The sequence below is a fragment of the Cryptotermes secundus genome, unplaced genomic scaffold (assembly GCF_002891405.2).
Source record: "Cryptotermes secundus unplaced genomic scaffold, Csec_1.0 scaffold546, whole genome shotgun sequence".
Taxonomy (NCBI): Eukaryota; Metazoa; Arthropoda; class Insecta; order Blattodea; family Kalotermitidae; genus Cryptotermes; species Cryptotermes secundus.
Genome location: NW_019734970.1, coordinates 437,343 through 452,365, shown reverse-complemented (window position 1 = coordinate 452,365; position 15,023 = coordinate 437,343). Strand labels below are relative to the sequence as shown.

At 43.7% G+C, this 15,023-nt stretch overlaps 1 protein-coding gene across 1 annotated transcript in view; it reads right to left on the bottom strand.

Annotated features, from left to right (window-relative positions):
* Positions 1 to 1,726, bottom strand: part of LOC111869092 (coiled-coil and C2 domain-containing protein 2A) — a 111,179-nt gene extending 109,453 nt beyond the window's left edge. The window contains exon 1 of the mRNA XM_033753285.1: positions 1,440 to 1,726. The gene's annotated coding sequence lies outside the window, so the exon portion shown is untranslated. The remainder of the gene's footprint in view (positions 1 to 1,439) is intronic.
* Between the last annotated feature and the right edge of the window lie 13,297 nt (positions 1,727 to 15,023).

Genomic DNA, 15,023 nt, shown 5'->3' with positions numbered 1-15,023 from the left:
GCTTAAAAGAAAATCTACTTGGATTTTGTGAAGAAGATGATGAACTTTTCGCGAATTACCGTAACCTTCTTACATAAGACCTCGTACCATGGAGTTACTGTAATCACTGAATCTGTTAGGTCCCCCTCCCCCTCGTGGGGTGAGACTGAGTACACTTAGAACTGAGGCCACTGTTTTGCCTGTTGTACCAGCCCCAGATAACAAATGATGATGAATGTGGAGCAATCGGTTGGATGCGAATTGACAAGGGAAGTCGAATTACACGGAGGAAACCTGCCCCAGTGCCACTTTGTCCACCACAAATCCCACGTGACCTGACACGATCTCGAAACCGGGCCTCAGCGATGGGAAGCCAGCGTCTAACCGCCTGAGCTATGGCGCAGCCCAATCTGTTAGGTTAGTTCTTTCGTTAGTTAATTCGTTTAGAATGTTATATAGTGTGTTAGAGAGATCGTGACTTTGTGTGGTTAGTGATTTCTTTCAGTAAATTACTTAATTGTTTAATCAATTTAATCTGGCTCTGGCCTGCTACCTGTTGGCCCTTCTCCACAGTCCCTTCCCCTCTCCACTCTATTGAGTTCCCATGTAGCCCACTCTCCCTCCCTTCCTATTCTTATATAGCTGGGTGTTTTTCGACTGGTGACTCAGTCTGCAGCCACCTGCTCAAGCTGATTCCTTGGTAGCGGATTTTTCTACCCTGAAGATGGAGGCGATGCATTCCTCCGAGACGTCGGTTCACACAAGATCTACACGGTACCATATCTCATAAGACAGCATTCTTCAATTTTATGTTTGCTAGACATTTGTGCAGCTGCTTCAGGATATGGGAAATACGTGTATACCGTACATCATTTCAAAATCCGTTGAAATTTATGACAATCAGAGGTTTCCTTAACACGTTTTATAACGGGAAATTTGAAATACAGATATAAACATATAAACAAGTGATCTACATTAATGGTGGTATTTTATCGTCAACACAACAATAAAAATAAACCAATCGAACTGCTCACATTAATTTTATTTGATAGTTGCTGCATGTTTCGGTCCACATTTGGGACCATCTTCAGGCAACCTCATCATATACGTCTCGTTATGGAACTATCCTAATACCAATCCATATTAGTACCACTTAACACAATCATTCAATACAACCCTCACGATGTTGCAAGAATTTTTCCAGTTATAAAATTTTCAAATTTTAAATTTATTAAAAATTCACTTGTCATTGAATGTAAAATTCTACGTTGTTTTGTGTTATTGTCCTGCATTGTAGGATGTCCTTCGCCCGGGGTTCGCTGTTATTGCTATATATTATAGAGGCTATTCACAATAATGCTATTAGTTTTTAGTTTGTTCTCAATTATCTTCTTGGGTATGTCTCTATGTTTTTTTGTGGTGTACTGTGTATTCCTTCTGTGTGGACGTTTATGTCTTACCTGTTCCTGGTTACACTGTGATGAAAACGGTGAAGATCTACATAAACTCAAAAATTTATACAACTTCGTTCAGTAGACTACTTTTATTCTAAAACGCTCTCTCTAGGAAACTTATTACACTCCCGGAAATTAACATAAAACTTGTTAAGTCCTACAGCGGCGCCATGTCTCGTTCGCGTCTGTAAAGACTGAAAAACCTTGGCCCTAAGCACAACAACAACAACACGTGTTTGTCTTGCTTTACATAACAAGACTCAAAGTTGGTTCTTTCATTTGTTGAAAGATTAATTTATTTTACAGCGGCGTCTGTCACGCGCAGCGAACGCCCGTCTGGAGCTGGTGAGAACTGCTTACCCACATGTGATCTCACTGACGGTGTTAATTCTATTCAGCCATATTCAAGACATGGCCTCGTCTGTCACACAGATATTGTAACTCCACATTCAGACAGACAGAAGGACTGCTTGGGCGGCAAGTCAAACCACTACAAAACCTCCAGCATTATAGAACAGACAACTTACTTTGCGTGCACACGCTTCATGTTTACAAATGTACACGTTATCATGTAATTTAATACAAGAACTGATGCCCACACCATTTTTGTACGTTTTAATTTCCCTAGTGGCCAGAACATGGAGCTTAACCTCCGTGCTCCCCATACCCCTCCATATTCTAAAAACAGGGACAACTTTACCTAATTTAGATCATTCCAAAGAACCCAGCCAAGCTCAAGGTCTCCTCTCCAATTTTTCGTATTATTCTATTTCTTTTGGGGGCACGCGGTAGCGTAGTTGGTTGAGGCACTATGCTACAAACCGGAAGGCCGCGAGATCGAGCCCCAATGAGTACGATACTCTCAATTTATCTAATCCTTCCAGCCACACTATGGCCCTGAGGTCGACTCAGCCTCTAACAGAAATGAGTACCAGGAATCTTCCTGGAAGGTAAAGGGCGGCCGGCGCGTAAGGCTGACAAACTTACCGCCATCTGTGAGCCGATTGTCTAGAAAATGTAGAAGTCTTGCCGGCTCCCAGTCCTATGGGCCTTCACGGCCTGTTACAGGGGTAGCTTTACCTTTTTTTTTTATACCTATTTCTTTCACAACAAAGTTCGTAGTGCCCTGCAGTGCAACCCTCCCAGGCTGGAGGAACACTCAGTTTGGGCTGTACTGTAATATAGTGACAACTCCTCCATATCTGGACGTCATTTCCTTTCTCCGCAACCTGAGGACGCGCCATGCCGTGGTGACAAAGGACCCACTTAACAAGGACTCTGCATTTGCCATCAGTGATTGGCTGTACGAACTTCTACGTAGCACGAGCCACTTACTTAGGATCCTGACTTTTGTGTGGGAAACGGCATTAAGAGAAATGCTAGTACTGTTCGAGATTTTATAATAACGTGAAACAGCAATATGGCTGCCGCGCAAACTCTGTATTTAGCTTTAGGTTTCGCGGCGGTGAGCACTGGAACTAGGCATGTGAAACTCTGTAACAGCTATAAATTTCGTGAAGGGACACGATTCGTATTTTAACAGTTGCAAACATGGCGACGATGCGAAACTTAGAGGTTAATGGGCATGCTGACTTATTTAACTAAATCCAAATTTGCGCTAGTGTTAGGCTATGCGCAAAAATCTATCCTTAAATTGTTTAATTATTAATATTATATGACAGAGTACGATCTTCTGGGTTTCAACGCCATATAGTTAGGCAGAAGTCCACTGGCTTTTCTAAGGAACTTATCGCCTCCTTCTTCAGGTCGAAAATAAGTCAAGGAAGAACCAACAATAAAATGGCGGTAAGCAGAGCCCGTTTGTTACTGGTTTCTTGCTTGGTCTATTCTTATACCCTGAAGATGGAGGTGATAGGTTCTTTCGAAATGTCGGCGGATTTCTACCAGACTACGTGACATTACTATTCAGAACACCATACACTTCATACATACCACTGTGAGAACCTGCAATCCAATGTTAATATTACGGCCTCAAAATAATGAATGAAACGCTTCAAGATAAGTTCTTCTTAGGCCTTCTTACAAATGTTGCCTAATCTAGTGCATCCATTGACATATCTTCGAAATTTTCCATCTTTATCTCGCATTTTTACAAATTCTTGTGTTCTTCGTAACACAGTTTTCACTTCCGTACAGAAGTGTATGTCCATACATTACTTTATGATATACAAACTTCTCTCTGTGGCTAACTGAAACCGAAATTAACGGCCGTGGGGATTCGTTGCGCTGACAACGCGACACCCTCTATCCGCTAAAGTTGGCACTAACTTAGCCGACAAGCGGCGGTCTCTCGGTCGGTATAGTTCGCTTGCGAACTCAAACCATGGAGTTTTTTTTTATTTGTGGCTAATTTGGACGCCGGAATAGCTCAGTCGGTATAGCGAAGGTTTACTAACTGGAAGGCAGGGGTTCTGTTCCCCGCAGTTAGAAGATTTCTCTCTTCTCCACAGCTTCCAGACGTGCCCTGGGGCACAGCCCAAGCCTCGAATCCAATGGGTACGGGTGCTCTTTCCCCCAGTGTACAATGATCAGGGGAGGGGGGGTTAAGCTGACCGCTCATCACCATGTAATGCCAAAGTACTGTACCTTCACTCCACAGTACGCCTTCATGGCGTGGTCCACGGAAGTCACTCTCTCCGTTTTATCTGCAACTTGTTTGTGTGAGCCTAAAGGAAAGGTGTTCATATCCGCTTCAAGTTACGGTTTGTTATGAATCTCAGTGGGTCTGTGTACAAGAATTGTCATCTGTAATGACCAGGTGTGTTGAGGTTTGGGCCTGGGAGTCTCCCACGCTGTAGCTCCCATATGCAAGGCAGTGTTATCCTGTTTCTCACGTGAACTCACTCTATTGTCATCATCACAGAGGCCGTTTCGCTCTTCTCACGTGAAAATCGCACGGCCTTCTGCATTCACTTGTCTTGAAATATAATATCCGTGACGTCGAAGAGAACAAACAAGCAAGGAAACAGAATATAAAACATATATAATTACATAGGATAACACGTGACTTGCAGATACAAGAGAGGGGGGGGGCGCTGTTTGCACAGAAACAGGGAGGTTCTCACAGCGGTGATTATGAACAGTACTATCTTCTGGGATATAACTCCGTGTAGTCTGTTGAACATATCGCCTCCATCTTCAGAGTCGAAAAATAAAATGAACAAGAAACCAACAAGCAGTGCTCTTCATTCAAGATGGTTTCTTGCTCACATTATTCTTAGATCCTGTATTTGGAGGCAATATGCTCCTCCGAAACGTCGGTAAATTTTAACAAGCTACACTGCGTTATATCCCATAATATAGTACTCTTCAGTACTTTGGGAGTTTCCTTACAAATGCACCTGGAGTTATGTCAGTGTATAAAGCGGCTTCGGTTAATAGGATTCGGTTCTCCTTTTGGTAAATTCATTTCTTCATGTGTCTCTCAAAGTGAGCAAGCCTATGGAGCAGTCACTTTAGACACGATAACCGGTACAGCGACCAGGCTCCAGACTTCACGACCGAAGAAGAATCATGGATCAGTTTCTGGCAGGGGCAACGAATTTCCCTCTTCTCCACAGCGTCCAGACTGACTCTGATACCCACTCAGCCTCCTATTCAACTAATTCCAGGGGTCAAAACAGCCAGGACGTGAAGCTGACCACTTAACCCCCCTCTAGTACCAAAGTTGAGAATGTGTCGGGATGTACCTCCGTCCTCCCATATGTGTTCATGGCGTCGTGTTTATTGAAACTCAGGTACAACTTTGCCTTTCAGTAGTCGCTCGGCTGATCACAAAATTCTGCTCATTCATTGAACCCGAGGGTTTACCGTCGTGTTCCGAACAGCCAGCTAAGTCCGAGACGTTGTGTAATGTTATGTAACATGTTAGTTATTCAGGTGATGGATTGGTAGCCCACCTCTCAACCCCGCTCGCTGCTTGCCCCAAAATACGGTCGCTGTTATCCACATCTGGAAGCCATCTCCTCTATCCGTAATCGGACGGTGTTTGGTGACAAGGGACCTGTTAAAAATGGCACATAAATTTCTCCAGACATTGATAAACCCATTTTAAAATAAAAAGCTAGGCAACAGGTAAAATAAGCAGCAACTGTTTTAGGACCTGAAGATTTCACCTGGGACTATCAACTGTTTCAGGGACTATCTCTGGCCCCATCGCCAAGGTGTACAGAAGATTTTATCAAGTAAATGCTCAGTAACTGGGGAAGTCCCACCACTTGTCTGGAGGAGCCAGAACTTAAAGGTAAAGTTGTCCCTGTGCGTAACTAATTAAGCACTACGCCATGAAGGTGTATGGTGAAGTAGAAGTTAGAGATGAGTGGTTAGCTTCACGGAGCGGCTGCTTTACCCTCGGGGGAAGAGCCCCCTGTACATTTGTCTCAGGTTATACTCGGTGAGGATCATCGGAACGGGGATCGAGATATGAACCCAGGATTTCCATAAAACAAAACACGAGAGATAACCACTTTACCGCGACTTTATGTTGCCTTTTAAGTATACTGTCAACTTAATCGCCCTTACAACGTTTGTCGAGAAGTAGCATGTTTCTAAACAAACTTCTCGTCTGCATAGCGACGGGCTAAGGGCTGGACGACCCGAGCTCGATTTTCGGTAAGGTAATATATTTCTCTTCTCCACACCATCCGGACAAACTCTGGGATCCACCCAGTCTCCTATCAAATGGGTACAGGGGGCGATTTTTTCGGAGGTAAAGCGGCCGGAGCGTGAAGCTGACCACTCACCTCCATCTAATACCGAGGTTAAGAATGTTGGAGCTATATCTCCACTCCCCATACGTCTTCATGGCATTGTGTTTAATTAATTAAGCACAGAGACAGTTTTCCCTTCGCCTTCTCATTATTTCTAAACTACCCTCTTTATCAAGGAATAAGTGGGTATCCAATGGGGCTCTATTTCGCATGATATCCGTAGCAGATTCTGAGGAAATCTACAAGAGCATACCAATAAGCCCTGACCACAATGGCAGACATTCCATGCTTCCTTGCTTGTGATTTCGGATTCAGAAACGCGCTCTCGTACGCCGGCGCCAGCCTGTCGCCATGGAGACAATAGGATGTCACTGCGGGGGGAGGGAGGCGTTGCAACGTGACGTCATACGGGTGGTCCACAGGTAAGAACAAGATGGCCGAGTCATAAATCGATTGTTGACTACGAATGTTTGTTTTTGCTTCCACGTCAGCGTCTTGGCACACACGTCTGCTGGGAAGTTTTCCGTATCGCGGCGTGTTCTCTGAAGCTATGAACAGGAACTGCGTTTCATTGCATGGATTCGAAAGTTAATTATGCTGAGCCCGTGGAACAGAGATTTCCTTGAAAAGCTGGTAGTTATTGCTTGCATGAGTATATGAAAACTCGTCACCTTAAGCACGAAAGTCCGCCATTGTACCCTGCATGTGCCAGTTCAGTCCATTCTAGCCCAGCCCAAAGCTTTACACCGTACATCTGTTAGCTTTAAAAAGGTAAAGTTGTCCCTGTGCTTAAGTAATTAAGCACTACACCATGAAGATTTTGGGGGAGTGGATGTATAGATCCACTTATTCTTGACCTCGGCACTACTTGGGAAGTGGGAAATGGACTACACGTTCCGGCCTCTTTACCCCCTGGGAAAGAGCCCACGGTACATTGGATACGGGGCTGAATGAGCTCCAGAGCCGGTCTGGACGACGTGGAGAGGAGATTGATCTTGCCCCAAACGGGACTCGAATTGCGACCCCTAGGCAGTTGAGCCAGTAGCCCGTCTCTATACCGACTAAGCTATCGCTGCAGGTATTTTAATATTCTTTAATTTTCTCTAAATCTCCGAAGAGGCCATCGAAAAGGGCAGTGGAGGGATTAGCCCTGTTTCAAATTCGGGATCCTTAAAAGAGTTATGTCTTCTGAGATATAACGCCATGTATTCCATTGAAAATCAACAACCGTTTCGGAGGAACATGGCGCTTCCATCCTCAGTGTCGAAGAATAAGCTAAGAAATAAAGCAACATGGAACAGTTAACAAACTGATTTTTTGCTTGGTTTATTCTTCGACCCCGAAAACGGATGTGATATGTTCCTCCGAAAAGTCAAGTTGTCTTTGAACAAATTATATGGTATTACGTGACAGGCTATAAAAACCTTCATAAGCATCTCTGTGAGAACCTCAAATCCTAAAAGCATCAGGAACATGGAACGTTTAGTTTCTGGACCTGCGTCTGCTCATGACCGAATCAGACTGATACTGGGTTTCGTAGGAGGCGCCCTTCCGCTCTTGCGCTCCTCTGAGTCCTAAGAGGACACAGTTTACTAAATGCAGTCGTAGTTGCAATTTGCACCTCAAACAACTATGTTGATGTTTTGCTAAGAGAGAAATTCCATTCTTAACGAGTCTTCCCAACATGTCTGTCCAGTCTGTTGGTACGAAATCGTGTTGTACGACCAAACAGTCTCTCATGTTGCTTTACCCGTCTCTCTGCCAATCACGTGCTTCTCACTCTATACGAGTTTAGCTGGGCTGAAAAGCAACAACATTGCAGCTCTAAGCTTATAAACAGGCAAATATAATTCTGTTCCGCATGATAGAACCCACGAACAGCAGTAATCACGTGCTGATTTATACGAGAAACTGCCATTGTGTGTAGTTTCGATTGCCTTATTAAGTTAAATCAAGATAAAATAATAAGCCACTAAACGTGGTTATGGTTGCGAGTATAACTTGATATTATGAACAATTTCCTAAGCCTTCACAGATAAATAAAATTACACTGTGTAAACAGTTGTACCCCGACGCTAAATAACATATGCCGCTCGCCGCTCTTCCGTTTTGTTTCTTTTTGTTGAGTTTCTGCAGTCGCGTGATTACAGGGATAGACAAAACACTCGCACAGCGAAACATAACTTGCAATCCCACATTAGAGGCAAATTATATTGGAGACTGCAGAACTACTACCTGTTGTGTGCAGGCGCGCACTGACACAAAAGAAAAAATGAATACCGAAGCCAAGTGAATACAATAAATACGAAAATAGATAAAATAAGTCATTTTGCGTCCCAAGAACAGTGCAGTGGTTTAGACGAGCATTTTTACTTTGTGCCATCTTGTGACCAGTTGACACGCTAAGAGTTTTGTTTTGTTTTTGAAGAACAGTACTTTATCTTCTTCTTCTTCTCTGCCTCCATCTCCCCGTATCTTTCTTTTATTGCAAGTGGGGTGGGACTAAGTCCCTTGTACTGCGGCCACTTCTGGCCTATTGTACCAACCCCAGATGATAGGTGAGGGTGATTATGGAGCAATTGGTGGAATGAAGATTGGTAAGGGAAGCAGAAGTACTCGGAGAAAACCTGCCCCAGCGACACTTTGTCCACCACAAATTTCCCTTGACCAGACCCGGGATCGAACCCGGGCTGCCGCCGTGGAAAGCCAGCGACTAACCGCTTGAGCTATGGCGCGGCCCAGCGAGCGACTAACCGCTTGAGCTATGGCGCGGCCTCTCCCCCAGTCTTCCTCTTATTCTCTTTCTTTCATCTTATTTTTCTGTCTATTTTTCCTCCTCCTTATCTCCGTTATCCCTCTACTTCTTTCTACCTCCTTTTCTCGGTTCCGTTCTTGGAGTCCCCTTCGTCTTCTGCATCTTCTTCCGTTTCGATCCTTATTCATGCCCTCTTTCGAGTTCTCTTTCTGTTCCTTGCCTCCTCCTGTCAGCTGAGTCATCGTGATTATGCATTATGACTAACTTCATGGAGCTGAGGCCGTCTTGAGAAGCCGCCAGTCGCTCAGCTACTCAAGAACTTCCCTGCACTTTATGGAACCCGAAGGTTCATTGCCGTGTTCACAAAAACTCTCCACTGGTCTCTGTCCTGAGTCAGATCGATCCAATCCATATCACCGCATCCTATATCTCTAAGATCCGTTTTAATATTATTCCCCCACCTATGTCTTGGTCTTCCTAGTGGTCTCTTGCCTCCTGACTTCCCCATAAATATCCTATATGTATTCTTGGCACCATTCATGCTACATGTCCTGCTCATCTCATAATCCTTGACTTTATCATTCTAATTATATTATGCGAGGAGTACAAGTTTTGAAGCTCCTCATTATGCAATTTGGTTATGGCTTAAAGTGAATAAAAGTGTCTTGACGTAAGGTTGAGTCCATACAACTTTCAGCATCTCTTCGCAGTTTTAAACCACTTTTGTCATGCTATAAAGAATTATTTTTGATGTATCCCAAGGAATCTGCGAAGTCTGACGAATGTTAACATGAATGTCTTGTAACTGAAAAGAATGCCATGTTCTTAAATTAATAACCAGTCAATAAGACAAATACGGTGACCGACCGAGGAATCCTAGCAGTGCTGAATACAGAGTCGGTCCGTTGAGATGGCTGGGACACAGGAGCAGAAACGTTGCAGGAAGTTAACTCTGTGTAAACCAGAAGGTACTCGACAAGTGGGCAGACCCGCTGTCAAGTGGATGGATTCAGTATAAGAAGATTTGAAGACGGTGGGAGTTAGAAATTGGAGACGAAGTCACAGAATCGAGGCCAATGGAGACCAATCGTGAAAGAGGCCAAGGTTCATCATGAACTTTAGCGCCCGCAGAAGAGGACTTAAGCTCTCTGAGCATGCGCAATTGAAATTTATTACTCCACTTAAGAGCAAAATCTGATCAACCACTGAATCTAGATGACTGAAACTTGGGGCGGTTATGGATCATAAATTTCCCCAGGAATTTGTTCTAACCTTTCATGTCCGTACTTGTCAGTGCTAAAGTAACAATCATGACGAGGTTAAGAAATTTTGAGGTTATGCTTCATAACTTTCAGGAAATAAAATTTGTTCTTAACAGAAACTAAGCGCAAATACACTAATACATAGCCATATGTATCACCAATTAAACATAACTACTTCATGATTTATACATTCAACCAATTCTTCCATATAGGAAACCTTTCTTGCCGAACCTTGTAATATTTTCCCCTCCCCTGTTCGCGGATGGCACCCCTGGTGTGGAACACCTGTATCTGGCCATCTCCGCACAGCTCGATAGCGGCGAGCAGTCGACTGTAACTTATTGTGACATCGAACAGGTGTGCGCTCAGATTTCTGGTCCTCACACAGTTATTTGCATCCAACAAGCCGTGCCTCCATTCATACCCATTCTATTCTATCATCTCCAAAACTACTCCACAGATTACACGAAACTGTGCCTGCAGCATGCGTATAAAAAAGTGTTTTCAGGGGGAATTTAATTGCTGTTCCTAATGACTTATTATATCCCTTTCGTTACACGAAACTTACATAAAATTTATCATACTTTTGGCTGACTGACTTACTGACTCAAGAAGGCCGCGCCATAGCTCAAGCGGTTAGTCGCTGGTTTCCCACCGCGGCGGCCCGGGTTCGATCCCGGGGCTGGTCAAGTGGGATTTGTGGTGGACAAAGTGGCGCTGGGGCAGATTTTCTCCGAGTACTTCGGTTTCCCTTGCCAATCTTCATTCCACCAATTGCTCCACAATCACCCTCACCTATCATCTGGGGTTGGTACAATAGGCCAGAAATGGCCGCAGTACAAGGGACTTAGACCCGCCCCACTAGCAATAAAAAATACTGACTCAAGAAATAAGTAAGTAGCTCACAGAATTACTGTGTTTTTGGACTTTTTCCATCGTCCAGAATTCTAGGTAATAGAGGACATGACGTTTCAGAAACTGGATCTGTTTCCGTCTTCAGGTAAGAAAGGAAGACACCTACTCAGCTGGTCCAGTGATTGAGATTAGCTCTTTCTAAGAGGCCCAACTGAGTAGGTGTCTTCCTTTCTTACCTGAAGACGGAAACAGATCCAGTTTCTGAAACGTCATGTCCTCTATTACCTAGAATTCCGGACGATGGAAAAAGTCCAAAACTCCAGTAATTCTGTATGTCACCCACAATCGTCAGAACCCTTTAAAATCTACACGTAACTAGCTGACTGGAAAATTGTGGAAACAAGACCCAGAATTTCACTACTGCTTATACCAAGGCCCACTATTGAACACAATCCTGAGCCAGATCTATCCACTTCTCATCCTCAAAACCTACTTCTATAAGACCGTTTTAATATTATCCTTCTGCTTCTCTCGCGTCGTTCAATAATTGCTGTGAAGAGCAGAATCTCATCTTCTTTTCTAGAGAGAGAGAGAGAGGAGACGTCAGACGTCGTATAGAGAGAGACTGAAAAGAATTGAGGGGGGGGGGCTATCAACCAGATGTGAGCACCAAGAGTTTTCACGCAGATGTTACTTGACCGCATTCACAACCCATTGCAAAACTCCTGTAAAACACGATACGACATTGAAGAGCAGTGTCAGGATATGTATTCCCTGTATATCCCATCCTTGCTCGGTCCTACACCCCGAAACGAGCCTTAGCTTCTTCTGCTGTAGGAGTTTCCTACATCCTGTATTAAGACAAATGATAGGACCATCCTGAAGCACCTGCTATCAGCTCAGCAGTCTCTTCTACGGCCCCTTAAGAGTGTTGGCCTCTGCTGGAGACGTTTTCTAAATCCTTTACTAACCTTTTAAAGACTGACTGATTACTGGTGGTCATCGCCAGCAGAATGATTCTTGGTTCCAAGTCCCGCAAGACTCATGGCAATATCTTAGTGTCCGAAGGCTGAAGATTGACGGTTGATGGGTAAATTGCTGCTATCCCTAGACAGCACAGCCGCTCTTGTTTCGCAGTCCCATGGGACTCGTGAGTCAAAATTATGTTACAACCGACGGTCAATCGGCCAGTCCCTCGTGGTGTCAAGCTCCGTCTGGAGCCCAAGACCAGGTTTTTGTTACTGTCATGAATTTCTTATGAATAGTATATTGCAGTAGAGTTCGTACCTCACAAGAAACACATTAACTCTCTTTTTTTTTTTTTGTGAGAACGATATCAGAAACACACAAGTACACTCTATAGGCAGAATACAGAGTTTTAGTATCTTAAAGCTTGTGGTACATATAGTAACCAACTTGGCATTAAAGGTTTATGACAAGCGGTAGGGAGACCGCCTCTGTGGTCTAGTGGTCAGAGTTCTTGGCTACATATCCAGAGGTCCCGGGTTCGATTCCCGGCGCTACAAGATTTTCTGAGAAGTAGTGGATCTGGAACGAGGTCCACTCAGCCTCGTGAGGATAATTGAGGAGCTATTTCAAGGGAATAGCGGCTCCGGTCTAGAAAACCGAGATTAACCGCCGTGGGAATCCGTTGCGCTGACCACGTTACACCCTCTATCAGCAAAAGTTGGCATTAACTTCGCCGAGAAGCGGCGGTAGCTCGGTCGGTATAGTTCGCTTGCGGACTACAGACCACGGAGTTTGTTTTGTTGTTTTTGGTAGGATTATTCTTGGAGCCACAGCCCGATTCAAGCCTTGGTATCCTCTGCTTTAAGGATTTTCTGTATATATTCGTACCGTCGGCATTTGAACCTGTCGTGATAGGAACTAAGGCCCTTACTCTGATGACTATCCCAGCCGTGGGAGGGGTTGTTTAAAAATGCATGTATACAGCTATGTTGTTACTCCACCCCTCAAACCCCTTCTCTTTTGGGGGTGGTTTTATCTCCGGAGATGATAGCATCGCGTACATACATGAGTCACTATGGAATCCGACGACTTTTAGCACTGTCTGATGTCCCCCGGGCCGTTTCATTCTCCAAGGGTGACTCAACTGTCACTGAATGAATGAATGCATCAGTGGACGCGGCTTTATGGATCGTGTGCAATCCGTAACATATTTCATTTCTTCTGTATAGATACGCATAACTGAGGGATCAAGTATTCTGAATTTTTATCACGCTTCTAGATCCCTGCCTTCCTGTGTTACGGCGGTTGGCTGCCAAGGATATGCTGATTGTTTCCACCGATACAGACACTTCCGAGGCAGTCTGTATGCATGTGAACATGGAAGTCACTGGCACGTAACATCCCGTATTATTATTCTCTGTCTGCACGAATTGCAAGAATGATTAATGTTGTACGTTGTTTGGTTAGTGCCCAGAAATTGTAGAATGGATTTCGTTTAATTTTAATTTTGGAAGGATTTGAAGTTTCTCACAGCGATAACTAGAAAGAGTTATTAAGTTTAACTGAAGGTTAACTGACGTTTCCGAAAAACATATCGACTTCAGGTTCGAAGAGTAAGCCAGTAGAAAGCAAATAAAGGTTGCTGCCTGCTTCATATTGGTTTCTTAATTGGTATACATTCCGACCCTGAAGAAATCCTATATGCATTCCTTTTCTCTCATTTGTGCTACATGCCCTGCCCATCTCATTCTCCTTGACTTGTTCAATCTAATTATACTTGGAGAAGGGTACAAATTATGAAACTCCTCATTATACGAGTATGTATACTTTTTGCAAGAAATTCTCTCAACTGAAATTCGCATGTAAACATCTGATCCTCAATCGCGCTTTCTGAAAACAAAGCTGCCATTTTGTAGACCTCACTACATTCAAAATAGCCGGTGAGAATGTGCTCTGGTGTTTTAATAGCCGTTTTCATTCATATGAATTTTTTCTTTTCACTCGCTAAATATGTCACGTTTACTAAACTCAACATACTGAGTATAGATTAAAGTACCACTACAGCCTGTTCATAAACTTCTTTCAAAACATTCCTGCATAATCCGCCTGATGATAATGTTGCAAGTGAATGACCTGAATATCGCAGTGGACTCGCATTTTTCGTTATAAGTCTCATTACGCTCTCAGCTGTTATTTCATAAAACGCATGAAGAATTGTTGATGTTTCATAAGCATGTCACGTGTTTGTAAGGAAATAATAATAATCATCTATCGAACCAATTGTCATCTCGGGGCACGAACTGTCATGACCAGAGACTGAATCCTAGGCCTCCTATGTTCTCAAATATCGTTGTCTGTCGTGACGATTCTTATGCTAGAGAAAGTTGTGCTAAATGCAGAAACACCTGTAACTACTATTGCAAGTTTCATTGTTTATGTTTTTCAGAGTCAGGGGTGATGTGAAAAATGTCAGAATTTTTTCCCATGAAAAAGGACATGTACGGACAATGAAATATGCTCACATATTAAGTTACGAATATAATCGAAGTGACTGGTTCGTTATGGAAAGGAAAAAAAAAACTATATACGTGTATTTGTTCCCATGCTGTTGAATTACGTAATTTTGATCGTTTTTACCATGTTATCTACTCCATACTTTGGCCGCACCATAGCTCAAGCGGTTAATCGCTGGCTTCCCACCGCGTCTGCCCCGGTTCGATCCCGGGTCTGGTCAAGTGGGATTTGTGGTGGACAAAGTGGTGCTGGGGCAGGTTTTCTCCGAGTACTTCGGTTTCCCCTACCAATCTTCATTCCACCAGTTGTTTCTCAATCACCCTCACCTATAATCTGAGGCTGGTACAATAGGCTAGAAGTGGCGGCAGTACAAGGGACTCAGTCCCGCCCCACTAGCAATAAAAAATTCCATATTTGGTAAAATGTACACAGGTGTTCCATCAGATATAAAGGGTTCTCACAAAGGTGGTGATGGAGAATAGTAGCTCTCCGGATATAACACCAG